Source organism: Arachis hypogaea, chromosome 10 (assembly GCF_003086295.3).
Source record: "Arachis hypogaea cultivar Tifrunner chromosome 10, arahy.Tifrunner.gnm2.J5K5, whole genome shotgun sequence".
Taxonomy (NCBI): Eukaryota; Viridiplantae; Streptophyta; class Magnoliopsida; order Fabales; family Fabaceae; genus Arachis; species Arachis hypogaea.
Window position 1 is genome coordinate 49618801 of NC_092045.1, and position 22119 is coordinate 49640919.

General features: G+C 39.2%; 1 non-coding gene across 1 annotated transcript; it reads left to right on the forward strand.

Moving 5' to 3' along the window:
• The first annotated feature begins 7766 nt into the window (after positions 1–7766).
• LOC112719403 (small nucleolar RNA R71) lies at positions 7767–7871 on the forward strand. Its single transcript, XR_003161705.1, has one exon. It is a non-coding gene; the product is annotated as a small nucleolar RNA R71 (small nucleolar RNA).
• Positions 7872–22119: the final 14248 nt, after the last annotated feature.

Sequence of the window (22119 nt, forward strand, 5' to 3'; positions counted from 1 at the left end):
TTTGTGAGTGAGGAAGTGGAAAAACAAGAACAAAAGGTCCCTGTGTTAAGTGAAACTGCAATGAAGAATGAGGTGGTTGAAAATGAAACTGCACTTGAGATGACAAAGGAACATGAACATTCACAACCCTCACAAACTTCCCTTGAGTCTGTGATTGAAAAATATGAAGAGGAGATGAAGAAATCTTGGGAAGAACAACAAACCTCCTCCATGAAAGTACTATTAAGTCAAATGTTGAATGTGAAGGAGAAAGTGGAAGAGCAAGAAAGTGAAGAGGACAATCAAGAGAATCCACACTCAAGTGAAGCAGAGAGGCACATGAAGGAAGAGCTCATGGAACCACCAATTCAAGAGGCTCTTAATGAAGAAATCACTCCAATAATCACACAGCAACCATGTCTTGACATCCAAGAAGTGAAGGCAATTAACAAAAGCACCAAGAAGAAGATTGTGACCAAGATACCAAGGACAACATTCAAGAGAAGGTCAACTGCAAACAATCCTCCCCCTGATCCAGCAAGCAAGATCAATCAAGCCAATTTCACAAGGAAGCTTGCTGAAAGGAGACCAAGACAGGGGACAATAGCTGAAACTTCTCCCCTCTTGGAGTCATTCCTCTTAACAAACTGGAAGAAGAGGAAGAAAGTGAAGAATAGGTAAACAGTAGGTAACATTCCTTCTCCTTGCTTTGTTTAATTTTCAATAAATTGACATATGGTTGCATTCTAAGTTTGGTGTTGCTATGCAACAAAACTTGGTTCCAATGTTTATTAGATACTTGCATCAATTCCAAGTGAAAGTGTCACACTAAGTTTGGTGTGCCAGTTATCTTTTATGCCATGTATCATGCACACCCTCTTATGTTTGCAATCGTAATGTCTTTCTCTCTTGTGCCTTGATTTTTATCTTAAATTTTGCTTGCTTGCAACACATGTACTGCTAACATTTCATTGTGCAAGACATTCACGATCTATCTTAGCCCCATAGCCATTATTCTAATTGTTGCTTGAGGATGAACAAGCATTCTGAGTTTGGCAAGGGAAGGAGGAAGAATAGAGGAAAAAGGACAATAGTGGACGAAATTGTGATTGCCCTCTTTGTATTTGCATGAGATTTATTTAATGGCTCTTTGGCATATGTGATCACAACTACGTTCAACTTAACCAGCAGGTGTACTGGGTCATCCAAGGAATACCTTACGTGAGTAAGGGTCGATCCCACAGAGATTCTTGGTATGAAGCAAGCTATGGTCACCTTGTAAATCTCAGTTAGGCATATTAAATGATTATGGATTTCGAAAATTAATAATAAAAAGAAAATAAAATAGGATAGAAATACTTATGTAAATTAATGGTGGGGATTTCAGATAGGCGTGTGGAGATGCTAGAATCCTCTCGAATCTCTGTTTTCCTATTGCTTTCATCCAATTCTTCTTACTCCTTTCCATGGCAAGCTGTATGTAGGGCATCACTGTCATCAATGGCTACTTTTCATCCTCTCGGGAAAATGGTCCTATGCGCTGTCACTGCACGGCTAATCGTTTGGAGGCATCACCCTTGACAATGGCTACATCCCATCCTCTCAGTGAAAATGGTCCAAATGCTCTGTCACAGCACGGCTAATCATCTGTCGGTTCTCAATCAGGTTGGAATAGAATCCATTGATTCTTTTGCGTCTGTCACCAACGCCCAGCCTTCAGGAGTTTGAAGCTCGTCACAGTCATTCAATTCTGGAATCCTATTCGGAATACCACAGACAAGGTTAGACTTTCCGGATTCCCATGAATACCGCCATCTATCTAGCTTATACCACGAAGATTCTATTGGGGAATCTAAGAGATATGCGCCCGGCCTAGAGTAGAACGGAAGTGGTTGTCAATCACGCGCGTTCATAGGTGAGAATGATGATGAGTGTCACGGATCATCACATTCATCAAGTTGAAGTGCAACGTATATCTTGGAATAAGAATAAAAGAGAATTGAATAGAAAATAATAGTAATTGTATTGAAACTTGAGGTACAGCAGAGCTCCACACCCTTAATCTATGCTGTGTAGAAACTCCACCATTGAAAATACATAAGTGAAAGGTTCAGGCATGGCCGAATGGCCAGCCCCCATGAAGGTGATCAAAAGACCGAATGGTCAAAAGACGTCTAATACAATAGTTAAATGTTCTATTTATACTAAACTAGCTACTAGGGTTTACATGAGTAAGTAATTGATGCATAAATTCACTTCCGGGGCCCACTTGGTGTATGCTTGGGCTGAGCTTGATCTATCCACGAGCTAAGGCTTTTCTTGGAGTTGAACGCCAAGTTGTAACGTGTTTTGGGCGTTCAACTCCGGGTCGTGACGTGTTTCTGGCGTTTAACTCCAGACAGCAGCATGTACTTGGTGTTGAGCGCCATTTTACGTCATCAATTCCCGAATAAAGTATGGATTATTATATATTGCTGGAAAGATCTGGATGTCTAATTTCCAAAGACGTTGAAAGCGCGCCATTTGGAGTTCTGTAGCTCCAGAAAATCCATTTCGAGTGCAGGGAGGTCAGATTCCAATAGCATCAGCAGTCCTTTGTTAGCCTTCTATCAGAGTTTTGCTCAGGTCCCTCAATTTCAGCCAGAAATTACCTGAAATCACAGAAAAACACACAAACTCATAGTAAAGTCCAGAAATGTGAATTTAGCATAAAAACTAATGAAAACATCCCTAAAAGTAGCTCGAACTTACTAAAAACTACCTAAAAACAATGCCAAAAAGCGTATAAATTATCCGCTCATCACAATACCAAACTTAAATTGTTGCTTGTCCCCAAGCAACTGAAAATCAATTAGGATAAAAAGAAGAGAATATACTATAAATTCCAAAATATCAATGAATATTAATTATAATTAGATGAGCGGGACTTGTAGCTTTTTGCTTTTGAACAGTTTTGGCATCTCACTTTTTCCTTTGAAGTTTAGAATGATTGGCTTCTCTAGGAACTTAGAAGTTCAGATAGTGTTATTGATTCTCCTAGTTAAGCATGTTGATTCTTGAACACAGCTACTTATGAGTCTTGGCCGTGGCTCTAAGCACTTTGTTTTCCAGTATTACCACCGGATACATAAATGCCACAGACACATGACTGGGTGAACCTTTTCAGATTGTGACTCAGCTTTGCTAGAGTCCCCAGTTAGAGGTGTCCAGAGCTCTTAAGCACACTCTTTTTGCTTTGGATCACGACTTTAACCACTCAGTCTCAAGCTTTTCACTTGGACCTTCCTGACACAAGCACATGGTTAGGGACAGCTTGATTTAGCCGCTTAGGCCTGGATTTTATTTCCTTGGGCCCTCCTATCCATTGATGCTCAAAACCTTGGATCCTTTTTACCGTTGCCTTTTGGTTTTAAGGGCTATTGGCTTTTTCTGCTTGCTTTTTCTTTTTCTTTCTATTTTTTTCGCCATTTTTTCCTTTTTTTTCGTAAGCTTTTGCTATTCACTGCTTTTTCTTGCTTCAAGAATCAATTTCATGATTTTTCAGATTGTCAATAACATTTCTCTTTGTTCATCATTCTTTCAAGAGCCAACAGTTTTAACATTCATAAACAACAAGATCAAAAATATGCACTGTTCAAGCATTCATTCAGAAAACAAAAAGTATTGTCACCACATCAATATAATTAAACTAAATTCAATGATAAATTCAAAATTTATGTACTTCTTGTTCTTTTGAATTAAAAACATTTTTCATTTAAGAGAGGTGAAGGATTAATAGAATTTATTCATAGCTTTAAGACATAGTTACTAACTACTAATGATCATGAAGTAGAGACGCAAAACATAGATAAACACAACATAAAAACCGAAAAGCAGAAAGAAATAAGAACAATGAATGAATCCACCTTAGTGATGGTGGCGCCTTCTTCTTGAAGGACCAACATTGTCCTTAAGCTCTTCTATGTCCCTTCCTTGCCTTTGTTGCTCCTCCCTCATTGCTCTTTGATCTTCTCTTATTTCATGGAGAATGATGGAGTGCTCATGATGTTCCACCCTTAATTGTTCCACATTGTGGCTCAAATCTTCTAAGGAAGTGTTGCGTTGTTCCCAATAGTTGTTGGGAGGAAAGTGCATCCCTTGAGGCATCCCAGGGATTTCTTGATGATGAGCTTCCTCATGCATCTCTTGAGATCCGTGGAGGGTCTCTCTTGCTTGCTCCATCCTCTTCTTGGTGATGGGTTTATCCTCTTCAATGGGGATGTCTCCTTCTATGATAACTCCAGCTGAGTAACATAGATGACAAATAAGGTGAGGAAAAGCTAGCCTTGCCATGGTGGAGGGCTTTTCGGCTATTTTGTAGAATTCATTGGAGATGACTTCATGAACTTCTACTTCCTCTCCAATCATGATGCTATGAATCATGATGGCCCGATCCACAGTAACTTCAGATCGGTTGCTAGTGGGAATGATGGAGTGTTGAATGAACTCCAACCATCCTCTAGCCACAGGCTTGAAGTCCAGTCTTCTTAGTTGAACTGGATTGCCTTTGGAGTCTCTTTTCCATTGAGCTCCTTCCACACATATGTCCATTAGGACTTGGTCCAACCTTTGATTAAAGTTGACCCTTTTAGTGTAGGGGCGTATATCTCCTTGCATCATGGGCAAGTGAAACGCCAACCTCACATTTTTCGGACTAAAATCTAAGTATTTCCCCCGAACCATTGTGAGATAATTCTTTGGATTCGGTTCATACTTTGATCATGGTTCCTAGTGATCCATGCATTGGCATAGAACTCTTGAACCATTAAGATTCCGACTTGTTGCATGGGGTTGGTTAAGACTTCCCAACCTCTTCTTCGGATCTCATGTCGGATCTCCGGATACTCATTTTTCTTGAGCTTGAAAGGGAACTCAGGGATCACCTTCTTCTTTGCCACAATATCATAGAAGTGGTCTTGATGGCTTTTGGAGATGAATCTTTCCATCTCCCATGACTCAGAGGTGGAAGCTTTTGTCTTCCCTTTTTCTTTTCTAGAGGATTCTCCGGCCTTAGGTGCCATTGATAGTAATGGAAAAACAAAAAGCTTATGCTTTTACCATACCAAACTTAAAATATTGCTCGTCTTCGAGCAAGAGAAGAAAGAAGAGAAGAAGAAGAAGAAGAAAATATGGAGGAGAAGGGGGAGTGTAGGTTTTGGCCAAGGTAGAGAAGAGGGGGTTGTGTTGTGTGAAAATGAAGTGGAATGGAGGGGTTTATATTGGAAAATGGGAGAGGGTAGGTTCGGCCATTTAGGGTGGGTTTGGGTGGTAAAGATTTTTGAATTTTGGAGGTAGGTGGGGTTTATGGGGAAGAGTGAATGGATGTGAGTGGTGAAGAGGTAATGGGGAAGAGAGATTGAGGTGATTGTTGAAGGGTTTTGGGAAAGAGTGTTATTTGATTAGGAGGTAAGGTGGGAATATGTTAGGTGGGGATCCTGTGGGGTCCACAGATCCTGAGATGATCCTCCACAGATCCTGAGGTGATCCTGTGGGGTCCATAGATCCTGAGGTGTTAAGGAATTACATCCCTGCACCAAATAGGCATGTAAAATGCCTTTGCATACCATTCTGGCATTTAAACGCCGAGGTGATGCACGTTCTGGGCGTTCAACGCCCATGTGAAGCATGTTCTGGGTGTTCAACGCCCATGTAAAGAATGTTTCTGCCGTTGAACGCCAGTTCCATGCTTGTTACTGGCGTTCAGTGCCATCTTTTCTCAAGGCACATTCCTGGCGTTCAAACGCCAGAATGTTGCTTGTTTCTGGTGTTCAGCGCAAGATTCATGCTCTGTTCTGGCATTGAACGCCAGACAGATGCTTCTTACTGGCGTTGAACGCCAGTCTGTCCTTCCTCCAGGGTGTGATTTTTCTTCTGCTGTTTTTGATTCTGTTTTTAATTTTTATAATTTTTTCGTGACTCCACATGATCATGTACCTAATAAAACACAAAATAACAATAAAATAAAATAAAATAAAAATTAGATAAATAAAATTGGGTTGCCTCCCAACAAGCGCTTCTTTAATGTTAATAGCTTGACAGTGGGCTCTCATGGAGACTCACAGGTGATCAGGTCAATATTGTATAGTCCCAACACCAAACGTAGAGTTTGGATATGGGGTCTATACACCAAACTTAGAGTTTGGTTGTGGCCTCCCAACACCAAACTTAGAGTTCGACTGTGGGGCTCTTCTTGACTCTGAACTGAGAGAAGCTCTTCATGCTTACTCTCTTTTGTCACAGAGGGATGGCCATGTGCCTTAAACACAAGGTAGTCCCCATTCAATTGAAGGACTAATTCACCTCTGTTGACATCTATCACAGCTCCTGCTGTGGCTAGGAAAGGTCTTCCAAGGATGATGCATTCATCCTCTTCCTTCCTAGTGTCTAAGACTATGAAATCAGCCGGGATGTAAAGGCCTTCAACCTTTACTAACACGTCCTCTACTATTCCATAAGCTTGTCTCAATGACTTGTCTGCCAATTGTAATGAGAACAAGGTAGGTTGTACCTCATTGATCCCCAGCTTCTCCATTACAGAGAGTGGCATAAGATTTATCCCTGACCCCAGATCACATAGAGCCTTTTCAAAGGTCATGGTGCCTATGGTACAAGGTATTAAGAACTTGCCAGGATCTTGTCTCTTTTGAGGTAAAATTTTCTGAATCCAGGTATCTAGTTCACTAATGAGCAAGGGAGGTTCTCTTTTCCAAGTCTCATTACCAAATAACTTGGCATTCAGCTTCATGATAGCTCCTAAATATTGAGCAACTTGCTCTCCAGCCACATCTTCATCCTCTTCAGAGGAAGAATAGTCTTCAGAGCTCATGAATGGTAGAAGGAGATTTAATGGAATCTCTATGGTCTCTATATGAGCCTCAGATTCCCTTGGATCCTTAATAGGAAACTCCCTCTTGCTTGAGAGATGTCCCAGGAGGTCTTCCTCACTAGGATTTTCGTCCTCCTCCTCCCTTGTGCATTTGGCCATATTGATCACATCAATGGCCTTGCACTCTCCTTTTGGATTCTCTTCTGTATTGCTTGGGAGAATACTGGGAGGAGTTTCAATGACTTTCTTACTCAGCTGGCCCACTTGTGCCTCCATATTTCTGATGGAGGATCTTGTTTCACCCATGAAACTGAAAGTGGCTTTTGACAGATCAGAGACTAGATTGGCTAGATTAGAAGTGATTTGTTCAGAATTCTCTGTCTGTTGCTGAGAAGATGATGGAAAAGGCTTGCTATTGCTCAGCCTATTGCGTCCACAATTGTTAAAGCCTTGTTGAGGCTTTTGTTGATCCTTCCATGAGAAATTTGGATGATTTCTCCATGATGAATTATAGGTGTTTCCATAAGGTTCACCCATGTAATTAACCTCTGCTATTGCAGGGTTCTCAGGATCATAAGCTTCTTCAGAAGCTGCCTCTTTAGTACTGTTGGATGCATTTTTCCATCCATTCAGACTTTGAGAGATCATGTTGACTTGCTGAGTCAACACTTTGTTCTGAGCCAATATGGCATTCAGAGCATCAATCTCAAGAACTCCCTTCCTCTGAGGTGTCCCATTATTCACAGAATTCCTCTCAGAAGTGTACATGAATTGGTTATTTGCAACCATGTCAATGAGTTCTTGAGCTTCTGCAGGTGTTTTCTTTAGGTGAATGGATCCACCTGCAGAATGGTCTAATGACATTTTCGAAAACTCAGATAGACCATAATAGAATATATCTAATATGGTCCATTCTGAAAACATGTCAGATGGACACCTTTTGGTCAACTGCTTGTATCTTTCCCAAGCTTCATAGAGGGATTCACCATCTTTTTGTTTGAAGGTTCTGAACATCCACTCTGAGCTTGCTCAGCTTTTGAGGAGGAAAGAATTTATCCAAGAAGGCAGTGACCAGCTTATCCTAGGAGTCCAGGCTATCCTTAGGTTGTGAATCCAACCATATTCTAGCTCTGTCTCTTACAGCAAAAGGGAAAAGCATGAGTCTGTAGACTTCAGGATCAACTCCATTCATCTTAACAGTCTCACAAATCTGCAAGAACTCAGTTAAAAACTGGTAAGGATCTTCAGATGGAAGTCCATAAAACTTGCAGTTCTGTTGCATTAAAGCAACTAGTTGAGGCTTAAGCTCAAAATTATTGGCTCCAATGGCAGGAATGGAGATGCTTCTTCCATCAAATTTGGACGTTGGTTTGGTAAAGTCACCAAGCATCCTTCTTGCATTATCATTATTAGGTTCGGCTGCCATCTCCTTCTCTTGTTCAAAAATTTCTGAAAAGTTACTTCTAGATTGTTGTAATTTAGCTTCTCTTAGTTTACTTTTTAGAGTCCTTTCAGGTTCGGGATCAATTTCAACAAGAGTGCTTTTGTCCTTGTTCCTGCTCATATGAAAGAGAAGAAAACAAGAAAAGAAAGAGGAATCCTCTGTGTCACAGTATAGAGATTCCTTTATGTTAGTAGAAGAAGGAAAGTGAAGAATCCAAACACAAGGGATAGACTAGGTTCGGATTTTTAGATGAAGAGAGGTGAAGAGAAGTGTTAGTAAGTAAATAATTAAATAGAATAAGAGAGAAGAGATAGAAAATTCGAAAATAATTTTTTTAAAAAAAATGTTAGTAATTTTCGAAAATTAGAGATAAGATAAGATTAAAACTTGAAACAATTAAAAAGAATTTTTGAAAAAGCGAGAGGTATTTTCGAAAATTGAAGAGGGAAAAGTAGTTAGTTGGTTTTGAAAAAGATAAGAAACAAACAAAAAGTCAAAGAGTTAGTTGAAAAAGATATTAAAATCAAATTTGAAAAGATAAGAAGATAAGAGGTTAGATAAGATATTTTGAAATTAAATTTTGAAAAAGATAAAATTTTTTTTTGAAAAAGATAAGATAAAAGATAAAAAGATTTAATTCAAAAATTTAAAATTACTTAATTCACTAACAAGAAACTACAAGATAAGATTCTAGAACTTAAAGATTGAACCTTTCTTTAACAAGAAAGTAACAAACTTCAAACTTTTGAATCAATCACATTAATTGTTAGTGAGTTTTCGAAAATTTGATATGAAGATAAGGAAAAGATTTTGAAAATAATTTTAGAAAAGATTTTTAAAATTTTTAAAAAATAGAAAAAAAATGAAAAAGATATGATTTTTGAAAAGATTTTGATAAGATTTTTAAAATTGAAAATTTGACTTGACTTGTAAGAAACCACTAATTTAAAAAAAAATTTTGACCAAGTCAACCCAAAATTTCAAAAATTTGGAGAGAAAAAAGGAAAAGATATATTTTTGATTTTTGAATTTTTTTTATTTATGATAGAGAAAAACACAAACTTGACCCAAAACATGAAAATTTTGGATCAAAACACAAGATGCATGCAAGAACACTATGAACGTCAAGATGAACACCAAGAACACTTTGAAGATCATGATGAACATCAAGAACATAATTTTGAAAAATTTTTAATGCAAAGAAAACATGCAAGACACCAAACTTAGAAATCTTTAATGCATGGACTCTAACAAACGAAAAATGCATATGAAAAACAACAAACAACACAAAACAAGAAAATATCAAGATCAAACAAGAAGACTTGTCAAGAACAACTTGAAGATCATGAAGAACACCATGAATGCATGAATTTTTCGAAAATTGCAAGAAAAAATTTTTAAAGCATGCAATTGACACCAAACTTAAAAATTGACTCAAGACGCAAACAAGAACACAAAATATTTTTGGTTTTTATGATTTTATGATTTTTTTGTATTTTTATTATATTTTTTTTCGAAAATACACTTTAGAAAAAAGAAAAAGAAAAGAAAAATTTTGAAAAAGATTTTTGAAAAGAAAATTACCTAATCTAAGCAACAAGATGAACCGTCAGTTGTCCATACTCGAACAATCCCCGGCAACGGCGCCAAAAACTTGGTGGACGAAATTGTGATTGCCCTCTTTGTATTTGCATGAGATTTATTTACATATGTGATCACAACTACGTTCAACTTAACCAGCAAGTGTACTGGGTCATCCAAGTAATACCTTACGTGAGTAAGGGTCGATCCCACAGAGATTGTTGGTATGAAGCAAGCTATGGTCACCTTGTAAATCTCAGTTAGGTAGATTAAATGATTATGGATTTCGAAAATTAATAATAAAAAGAAAATAAAATAGGATAGAAATACTTATGTAAATTAATGGTGGGGATTTCAGATAGGCGTGTGGAGATGCTAGAATCCTCTCGAATCTCTATTTTCCTATTGCTTTCATCCAATTCTTCTTACTCCTTTCCATGGCAAGCTGTATGTAGGGCATCACCGTCATCAATGGCTACTTTTCATCCTCTCGAGAAAATGGTCCTATGCACTGTCACTGCATGGCTAATCGTCTGGAGGCATCACCCTTGACAATGGCTACATCCCATCCTCTCAGTAAAAATGGTCCAAATGCTCTGTCACAGCACGGCTAATCATCTGTCGGTTCTCAATCAGGTTGGAATAGAATCCATTGATTCTTTTGCGTCTGTCACTAACGCCCAACCTTCAGGAGTTTGAAGCTCGTCACAGTCATTCAATTTCAGAATCCTACTCGAAATACCACAGACAAGGTTAGACTTTCCGGATTCCCATGAATGCTGCCATCAATCTAGCTTATACCATGAAGATTCTATTGGGGAATCTAAGAGATATGCGCCCGGCCTAGAGTAGAACGGAAGTGATTGTCAGTCACGCGCGTTCATAGGTGAGAATGATGATGAGTGTCATGGATCATCACATTCATCAAGTTGAAGTGCAACGTATATCTTGGAATAAGAATAAAAGAGAATTGAATAGAAAATAATAGTAATTGTATTGAAACTTGAGGTACAGCAGAGCTCCACACCCTTAATCTATGGTGTGTAGAAACTCCACCATTGAAAATACATAAGTGAAAGGTTCAGGCATGGCCGAATGGCCAGCCCCCATAAAGGTGATCAAAATACCGAATGGTCAAAAGACGTCTAATACACTAGTTAAATGTTCTATTTATACTAAACTAGCTACTAGGGTTTACATGAGTAAGTAATTGATGCATAAATTCACTTCCGGGGCCCACTTGGTGTATGCTTGGGCTGAGCTTGATCTATCCACGAGCTAAGGCTTTTCTTGGAGTTGAACGCCAAGTTGTAACGTGTTTTGGGCGTTCAACTCCGGGTCGTGACGTGTTTCTGGCGTTTAACTCCAGACAGCAGCATGTATTCGACGTTGAGCGCCATTTTACGTCGTCAATTTCCGAATAAAGTATGGACTATTATATATTGCTGGAAAGCTGTGGATGTCTACTTTCCAACGCCGTTGAGAGCACACCATTTGGAGTTCTGTAGCTCCAGAAAATTCATTTTGAGTGCAGGGAGGTCAGATTCCAACAGCATCAGCAGTCCTTTTGCCAGCCTTTTTTTCAGAATTTTGCTCAAGTCCCTCAATTTCAGCCAAAAATTACCTGAAATCACAGAAAAACACACAAACTCATAGTAAAATCCAGAAATGTGAATTTAGCATAAAAACTAATGAAAACATCCCTAAAAGTAGCTTGAGCTTACTAAAAACTACCTAAAAACAATGCCAAAAAGCGTATAAATTATCCGCTCATCAGACAACAATAATGAAGATGAACTACAAGGTTGTAGAACTCCTTTTCTTCTCATTTGTTTCCAGCACTTAAATTTCATTATTGTCTTTATCTTCTCTGTTTACATGTGTGTATGAATAAATCATAGCTTGAATCTTAATTTGTAACATGTTGCTGTGGCTTTATAATTACCAACTTGAATTCTGTGAGTTCAAAAGCAGTAAAACGATCATAAACAAAAAAGGAATTAAAGAAGAGTTTAGCATGTGCATACAAGTATTGGGAAGCTAGTATGATTAATTGTTGCTCAATTGCATTGGATTTTATTTAATTGAAGTTTTCATCTAGTGCATTTTTGTGAAATCTTTTGAAATCATGAAAACCTTGCAGAAGCAAATGCAAAATAAGGCAAGAAAAGAAAAAGGGAAAAAATGAGAAAGCTGAAGGCTCTGAGTACCAATGACAATATGTTAAGTACTTGTGGTGTTTATGTATCAAGCCAAATGCTTGAAAACAAAACACTTAGAAGTCAAGGCTGGGCTCAAAGTGCAAAAGCACTCCCTCAAAGCTCAAGGTTCTGAGCATTAATTATTAGAGAGTCAAGAAAAGAAAAAAATGAGCTTAATGAAGTCCTCTAATTAAATGCTTGTGGTGCTTATGTATCAAGTGGTAATACTTGAAAACAAAGCATTTAGAAGTCGTAGCTTTGTTATTAACTCATGGGGCAAAGCACCCAAAAGGAGAAGCTAAAAAAAATTAAAAGCTTGTTTCAAGGAAGAATTATAAGAAAAAGATTTCATAAATTGAGTTAGATGGAAGCATCAATCATTTACATCTCTTCTATAATTGTAGCATGCATTGAAAACTAGCTTACCATGAAAATTGAGTTGCTATTCTTCTTACCTTGGATTGTCAATCACTACTGCATGATTCTTTTCTTGCTTGTGGACAAGCAAGGTTTAAGTTTGGTGTTTTGAAGACATGTCACCATGTCATGTTTTCCTATGCTTTTTCACTAGTTTTTTTACTTGGTTTTCATGTATTCTTAGGCAATAAGTAACCAATTTGGGTTGAATTTCATGTTTCCTTAGATTCAATCAACCATGAGTAAATTGATGCATTTTCATGAGGTTTTGTGCTATATTTGCTTATATGTCAAGGATAAGAAGAAATCTCATGATTTTAGCATAGCTTTGATGCATTTGTTGATTGATGATAGGTGGAAAAAGGCTTGGAAGAAGGTTGAAGAAAAAGGGAATGGCAAAGAGCAAAGAAAGGAATTCACGTTTGAGCTCAAGTTTGCCTCAAACTTGGACTCAAACATGAGGAAGAGCACAATTTCACCCTAGATGCATGCCAAGGTTGCGCCAACGTTTGCCTCAAACTTGAGGTCAAACGTTGCTCCTCACAGCCTAAAGGGGTATACTTCCAACAAGAATAACTTGAGCTACAGAGCTCCAAATGAGGTGATTAAAAAAGCAATGGAAAGTAGAAATCGAGAGCTTTCCAAGAATATATGGCACTGCATAGTGGACACTAAAATTAAGGGAGAAAACTGCCCCGAAATGTGCATAAATGAACATGGTGTCAACCTGCAGTGAGGCCAACTGATCTCTGCACCTTCGATAGAGTATAACTCGAGCTGTGAAGCTCCAAACTATGCGCTCCCAATGGCATTGGAAAGTAGACATTCAGGGATTTCCAAAAATATATAATAGTATGGGGTGGACAATGCGTTTGAGCCTCCAGAATCTGGCGTTTTTGACCACGTTTGAGGCAAACGTCACCTCAAACGTTGCACACCAAAGCCAGCGACCCTGTCCCCTTCAAAGGAGCATAACTTGAGTTGTATATGTCTAATTGAGGTGATTTCAATTGGGTTAGAAAGCTGACATTCAGAGCTTTCCAACCATATATAATAATCTATAGTGGGCATGAAATTGGCAACATTGACAAGAGGACAAAGAAGCGTCCCAAGACGTGAACCCCAACGCCTGAGCCTCACGTTTACACCAAAGTTTGAGGCAAACATGAGGCCAAACGTTTCTTGAATGGCTACCTGAGAGGAGCCTCACGTTTGTGCCAACGTCTGAGGCAAACGTGAGGCCAAACGTTGCTCCTCTCAGGCAGCCATTCAAGAAAGCTCCAAAAGGAAAAAATTTGTGGGACCACTGGTTTCAGGCCTTGGAGCATGCTTTACAGGTGCAGCATGTACCATACAATCAGTATGTGGAGTTTGCTGCTTATCAGCTTGCAGGAGAGGCCCAACCTTGGTGGCAAGTAGAGTGTCGCTTGCTACAGCTATAGAACACTGAGGTTCCATGTGATGTGTTCCGAACGGCCTTTTACAAGAAGTACTTTCCTGAGTCTGCAAGGGAAGCGAAGGAGATGGAGCTAATGCAGTTGAAGCAAGGTTCCATGTCTGTGGCTGAGTACACCAACAAGTTTGAAGAGCTTTGTAGGTTTTCTCGGGTGTGTCAGGGTGACCTGGAGACCTTCGAGAGCAGGAGGTGTATTAAGTACTAGAGGGTTTTGAAGGATAGCATTATGACTGTTGTGGCTCCTATAGAGATCTGTGTCTTCTCCGACTTGGTGAACAAAGCAAGGGTGGTGGAGGAGTATGACAAGACCGTCGCGGCATCCAAGGACACTCATGGAGGGAGCTCTAGTCGTGGGCGTGGCAAGTACTTTCATCCAAAAGGACAAAGTTTCAAAAGAGGAGGATATGCACCTCAAGGTCAAAGGGGCTTCAGAAGGAACAATCAGAATCAGTTTCAGTATGCTAAGGGGAGAGGAAATCAGAGTGAGAATTTTCCGGACATGACTTATGTGCGTTGTGGGCGTTTCCACCCTTATGACTCATGCAAGATTGATTTAGGTGGTTGCTTCCATTGTGGGTTACCTGGCCACATTACGAGGGATTGCACTCATGGGAGGAATCAGAATGCGGGCCAGAGTCAGCATCAAGGTCGAGTCTTTGCTGTGAATGCCAAGGATGCTTCCAGGGTGGATCCATTGATGAGAGGTAGATGTCTAATTGGTGATAAGTCCTTAGTTGCATTATATGATACTGGAGCTTCGCATTCGTTTATCTCGTTTACTAAAGTTAAGGAATTAAGTTTGAAACTGTCAGAGTTACCTTTTAATCTGCATGTACATACTCCACATCAGATAGTTATGACTAGATAAGGTTGTAGACAAGTAGGTTTCAAGCTTGAGGGTAGAGATTTTATACATGATTTGATCTGTCTACCTATGGTTGGGTTGGAGATGATTTTGGGGTTTGATTGGTTGTCAAAAAATCGGGTTTTGTAGGATTGCATTGAACGGACAATTCGATTTATGCTGGAAGGAAAGTGTGGAGCAGTAGTAGCTGCGGGATACTACCTGAACTCTGTAGTTGTGCGCTGCATTGGGGAAGAGTGTCAGGGTTACATCTTGTTAACTGTTAATGCTTCGGGCGATACCCAAGGCTTAGACTAGATTCCGGTGGTTAGGGAATTTTTGGAGGTATTTCCGGAAGATAGTTCTAAATTTCCACCTCAAAGAGAGATCGAGTTTGCGATTGAATTGGTCGGACTAGTGTCGATTGCGCCATATAGGATGGCTCTGAAAGAGCTGGCCGAGTTAAAGGTCCAATTGGAGGAGCTTCTAAACAAGAGGTTCATTCGACCGAGTGTGTCACCGTGGGGAGCGCTAGTTTTAGTGGTGAAGAAGAAGGATGGATGAATACGACTGTGTGTGGATTATCCTCAGTTGAATAAAGTGACTGTGAAGAATAAGTACCCGCTGCCAAGGATAGATGACTTGATGGATCAACTGCAAGAAGCTGGAGTGTTTTCCAAGATTGATTTAAGATCCAGTTACCATTAGATAAGGGTGAAAGAGGATGACATCCCTAAGACCGTGTTTAGAACACGTTATAGACACTACGAGTTTGCGGTAATGTCCTTTGGGTTAACGAATGCACCTGCTGCCTTGATGGATTATATGAACAGAATCTTTCGTCCCTTTCTGGGCAAGTTCGTGGTGATTTTCGTAGACAACATCTTAGTTTACTCTAAGACGGCGAGGGAACATGAGGAGCATTTGAGGATTGTGCTGCAAATCCTGAAAGAGTGAAAGTTGTACGCTAAGTTGTCGAAGTGCGAGTTCTGGAAGGAGGAAGTAAAGTTCCTAGGTCACGTGGTGAGCAAAAGAGGCATAGTGGTAGATCCTTCTAAGGTAGAAGCGGTGATGGAATGTGAAAGACCGATGACGGTGACGGAAGTTCGGAACTTCTTCTTGTTAGCCGAATATTACCAGAGATTTATCGAAGGATTTTCCCAGATTGCACTACCAATGACCAAGTTGACAAGAAAGGAAGCGCCTTTTGTTTGGACGTCAGAGTGTGAAGAGAGTTTTCAGACATTGAAACAGAAGTTAACTTCAGCACTTGTTTTGATCTTGCCGAAACCACATGAACCGTTTGAAGTGTACTGTGACGCTTCCTTAAATGGTTTGGGTTGCGTGTTGATGCAACACCGGAACGTGGTGGCTTACGCATCGCGTCAGCTGAGACCACATGAGGTGAATTACCCAACTCATGACTTGAAATTGCCGGCGATTGTGTTTGCATTGAAGATTTGGAGACACCATTTGTACGGAGTGAAGTTTAGCGTCTTTTCTGATCATAAGAGTCTCAAGTACATCTTTGATCAGAAGGAGCTAAATATGCGTCAAAGGAGATGGACGAAATTGGTTAAGGATTATGATTTTGATCTGAGTTATCATCCCGGAAAGGCGAATGTGGTAGCAGACACTTTGAATCAGAAGTCCTTGACAATAGTCTGGATGAGAATCAAGGAAAAGGAGCTAATGTAGAAGTTTGTGGATCTTAAGCTGGATATTGGTGAAGATGCCAGAAGAGCTTGCTTAAATCAGTTACAAATCTCAAGTGACATTAAATCTGAACTCTTGGAGGCTCATCAGAACGATGACGTGTTACTTGTGCACGAAATCGTGATACACAACTTCGTGCAACTGACCAGCAAGTGCACTGGGTCGTCCAAGTAATACCTTACGTGAGTAAGGGTCGATCCCACGGAGATTGTCGGCTTAAAGCAAGCTATGGTCATCTTGTAAATCTCAGTCAGGCATATTCAAATGGTTATGGGGTTTTAATAACTAAAAGAATGAAATAGAACATAAAATAGGATAGAAATACTTATGTAATTCATTGGTGAGAATTTCAGATAAGCGTACAAAGATGCTTTGTTCCCTCTGAGCCTCTGCTTTCCTATTGTCTTTATCCAATCACTCATACTCCTTTCCATGGCAAGCTGTATGTAGGTGGATCACCATTGTCAATGGCTAATCAGCTGAAAAAGGTCCTCTACGGTTTCCCGCATGGCTAATCCGTTGTCGGTTCTTGATCGTGTTGGAATAAGATCCGTTGATCCTTTTTTGCAGTCTCACTGTGCCCCACAGTCGCGAGTTTGAAGCTCGTCACAGTCATCCCATCCCAGATCCTACTCGGAATACCACGGACAAGGTTTAGACTTTCCGGATCTCAAGAATGCTGCCCATGTGATTCTAGCTTATACCACGAAGACTCTGATCGCACGGAATGGAAGCTCTGTTGTCAGGAGAGGAAACCATGTGTCGTGAACCAGGAGGCCAAGAGCAAGCACTCGCAGATAGAATGGAGGTGGTTGTCAGGCACGCATTCATGAGGGAAGATGATGATGAGTGTCAAGGATCATCACATCCACCAGGTTGAAGTGCGAGTGAATATCTTAGAACAAGAATAAGCTCGAATTGAATAGAAAACAGTAGTAATTTCATGAGAAACAGCAGAGCTCCACACCTTAATCTATTGTGTGTAGAAACTCCACCGTTGAAAATACATAAGAACAAGGTCTAGGTATGGCCGAATGGCCAGCCTCCCAAAAGTGATCAAAAGATCAAAAGATGATCCAAAGATGAAAATACAATAGTAAAAGGTCCTATTTATAGAGAACTAGTAACCTAGGGTTTACAGAAATAAGTAAATGATGCAGAAATCTACTTTCGGGACCCACTTGGTGTGTGCTTTGGCTGAGCATTAAAGCTTTCACGTGCAAATAGGCTTCTCTTGGAGTTAAACGCCAACTCTGGTGCCAGTTTGGGCGTTTAACTCCAGCTTTTATGCCAGTTTGGGCGTTTTACGCCATAATTTTTATGCTGACTTGGAACGCCAGTTTGGGCCATCAAATCTAGGAAAAGTATGGACTATTATCCATTTCTGAAAAGCCCAAGATGTCTACTTTTCAATGCAATTGAGAGCGCACCAATTGGGCTTCTGTAACTCCAAAAAATCCATTTCGAGTGCAGGGAGGTCAAAATCCAACAGCATCTACAGTCCTTTTTAAGCCTCTGAATCAGATTTTTGCTCAGGTCCCTCAATTTCAGCCAGAAAATACCTGAAATCACAGAAAAACACACAAACTCATAGTAAAGTCCAAAAATGTGATTTTAGCATGAAAACTAATAATTATATATTAAAAACTAACTAAATCATACTAACAACTACCTAAAAATAATGCCAAAAAGCGTATAAATTATCCGCTTATCACAACACGAAACTTAAATTGTTGCTTGTCCCCAAGCAACTGAAAACAAAATAGGATAAAAAGAAGAGAATATACAATGAATCTCACAATATCAATGAAACTTAGTCCCAATTAGATGAGTGGGGCTAGTAGCTTTTTTCTTTGAACAGTTTTGGCATCTCACTTTATCCTTTGAAATTCAGAATGATTGGCATCTATAGGAACTCAGAATTTTGGATAGTGTTATTGATTCTCCTAGTTCAATACATTGATTCTTGAACACAACTACTTTATGAGTCTTGGCCATGACCCTATGCACTTTGTTTTCCAGTATTACCACCGGATACATAAATCGCACAGACACATAACTGGGTGAACCTTTTCAGATTGTGACTCAGCTTTGCTAAAGTCCCCAGTTAGAGGTGTCCAAAGTTCTTAAGCACACTCTTTCTGCTTTGGACCACGACTTTAACCACTCAGTTTCAAGATTTTCACTTGGACCTTCATGACACAAGCACATGGTTAGGGACAGCTTGATTTACCCGCTTATGCCAGGATTTTAATCCTTTGGGCCCTCCTATCCATTAATGCTCAAAGGCTTGGATCCTCTTTACCCTTGCCTTTTGGTTTAAAGAGCTATTGGCTTTTCTTGCTTCTTTTTCCTTTTTCTTTCTCTCTTTTTTTCGCCATTTTTTTCACTACTTTTTTTTTTGCTTCAAGAATCAATTTCATGATTTTTCAGATTACCAATAACATTTGTCTTTGTTCATCATTCTTTCAAAAACCAACAATTTTAACATTCAAAACTTTCACTATAAAAAATATGCACTGTTCAAGCATTCATTTAAAAAACAAAAAGTATTGCCACCACATCAAAATAATTAAGCAAATTTCAAGATAAAATTTGAAATCCAAGTACTTCTTGTTCTTTTGTAATTAGGCACATTTTTCATTTAAGAGAGGTGAAGGATTCATAGAATTATTCATAGTTTAAGGCATAGATACTAGACACTAATGATCATGTAATGAAGACACAAACATGGATAACACATAAAGCATAAACATCGAAAAACATGAAGATAAGAACAAGGAAATCAAAGAACGGGTCCACCTTAGTGATGGCGGCTAGTACTTCCTCTTGAAGATCCAATGGAACGTCTGAGCTCCTCTATGTCTCTTCCTTGCCTTTGTTGCTCTTTCCTCATGGCTATTTGATCTTCTCTAATTTCATGGAGAATAATGGAGTGCTCTTGGTGCTCCATCCTTAGTTGCTCCATATTGGAACTCAAATCTCCCAAAGAGGTATTGAGTTGCTCCCAATAGTTGTGTGGAGGAAAATGCATCCCTTGAGGCATCTCAGGGATTTTTTGATGAGGGACTTCCTTATGCTCTTGTTGAGGTCCATGAGTGGGCTCTCTTATTTACTCCATCCTCTTTTTAGTGATGGGCTTGTCCTCTTCAATGAGGATGTCTTCCTCTATGATAATTTCAGCCAAATTGCATAGGTGATATATGAGTGATAAACCCCATTTTTAGGGTTTATCTTGTATTGAATTTAGAGTATTTTGATGACCTTTTCTCGCATTTAACCTATGAATTAGCATGGTTTTGTAATCTCTCCCATATTTGTGCTTAAGTGTAAAAACATGCTTTTTAAGCCTTATTTTGATGAATTCTAATTCCTCTTTGATTCCATAAGATGCATTGATGTGTTTGCTAGTAATTCCAGGATTGAAATAGGCTAGGCATTGATCAAAGGGAGCAAGGAAGGAAGCATTCAAGTGGAGAGAAGCATAAAAAAAGTCAAAGAAGTGAAATCAGCCAAGCACGCGTACGCGCACAAGGCGCTCGCGCGCACATTGCAGAATCGGCCAGGGACGTGCACGCGTCGAAGTTCGCACATGACTTCATTAAAGCAGCACGTGCCTGGCGATCTTGGGGAGTTTCTGAACCAACTTTGGCGCCAAAATGCACTAAAAGGACCAAGGATAGAAGGGGAAGGCATCAATCTATCATTAAGCATCATTAGTTTTAGTTTAGAGTAGTTAGAGAGAGAAGCTCTCACTTCTCTCTAGAATTATGATTAGGTTTAGGTTAATCTATAGGATTATGCTTTAATTCACTTCTCCTTTATCAAGTCTTAATCTTCTCCTCTTCCTCTTTCTAGTTATGTGCTTTAATAATTGTAATTCTTCATTTTGTTTTGGATAGATTGTTGGTCCTTTGTTTTCTTTCAATAATGCAATTTGAGGTAATACATGATAATTGTGATTTCCTTGATTGTTGTTGTTAATTCTTTGCAATAATTGTTGTTAGATTCTATTCTTGTTATCAATTTACTATGCTTTTCTTTTGTGCCTTCCAAGTGTTTGATGAAATGCTTGGTTGGATTTTAGTGTAGGTTTTGTTTCTCTTGGCCTAGGCAGAGTAATTAGTGACTCTTGAGTTATCTAATTCCTTTGTGGTTGATAATTATAAGTTGCTAATTGATTTGAATGCCTCTAATGCTAGTCTTTCCTTTAGGAGTTGATTAGGACTTGAGGAATCAAATTGATTCATCCACTTGACTTTCCTCCATGGTTAGAGGTTAACTAAGTGGGAGTAATGGACAATTTGTTATCATAATTGAGGAGGATAACTAGGATAGGACTTCTAGTTCTCATATCTTGCCAAGAGCTTTGTTAGTTGTTAGTTTTTTTTCTTTGCCATTTATATTTCTTGTCTAAAATCTTAAAAAAACCCCAAATATAACTCACAACCAATAAGAAGACACTTCATTACAATTCCTAGGGAGAACGACCCGAGGTTTCAATACTTCGGTTTATAAATTTTAGGGGTTTGTACTTGTGACAAACAACTTTTGTATGAAAGGATTATTGCTTGGTTTAGAAACTATACTTGCAACGAGAATTCATTTGTGAAATTCTAAACCATCAAAAATCCATTCATAAAAAAATGGCGCTGTTGCTGCGGAATTGCAATGGTGTTATGTTATTGGTTATTGTATATATGTGAATAGTGTGAATATGTTTGCTTTTGTTAGCTCTTACTAGTTTTAGGATTTAATTTTCTTGCTTTTTATTTGATTTTGTTTTCATTTTCCTCTTGCTATCATGAATTCTCACCTTGGCTATGAGTTTGGTTATCAACATGTTGTAGGAAATGAGGACTATAATGAAGATGTGTATCAAGAATGGGATAACCAAAGGTGGGAGGAGCCATATGCTTATGATCAATCCTCATGGCAACAACCTCCACCAATGCACTATGAAGAAGAGCCATTCTATGAAACATATCAATCCAATGGCTTTGGTGAATCACCTTGTGACTTTCAAGAACCACCACCATATGCCTATGAACCATATCCTCAACATAACTCTCAACCATACTCACAAGCCCCTTCTTACCAACCACCTTCATATGACCCAAATCCATATCCATCCTACCAATAACCATATGAGCCATATGAACCACATATAGAGCCACCACCATTCCAACATCAATATTTTCAAGAACCACCTCCAATATACGAAAATTTTCAACCACAAGATGAATACTACTTTCCACCACAACCTCCCATGGAAGAATACTCATATCCATTGATCCAAGAGCCACATGATCCTAATCTTATTATCCAAGAGGAACAAGAGTCAAGGGATCGTCTCAAGGAAGTATTGGATCAATTTCAAGCAACCATGAAGTGTGTTGTGCAACAAGTGGAAAGAATGGAAAACATTGAACCACCACAACTCTACCAAGAAGAACCATCTTCCCAAAATGTTGAACCCTTCCACCCACCCCAACCTCCAATGGATGACATCCTTGGTGTTCTTGTTCAAGGGCAAGAAGAGATGAAAAGGAATGTGCAAAATTTCATGGCCGTCTTGGATGCGGTAACAAATCAATTAGCCTCCCAATGCTTGAA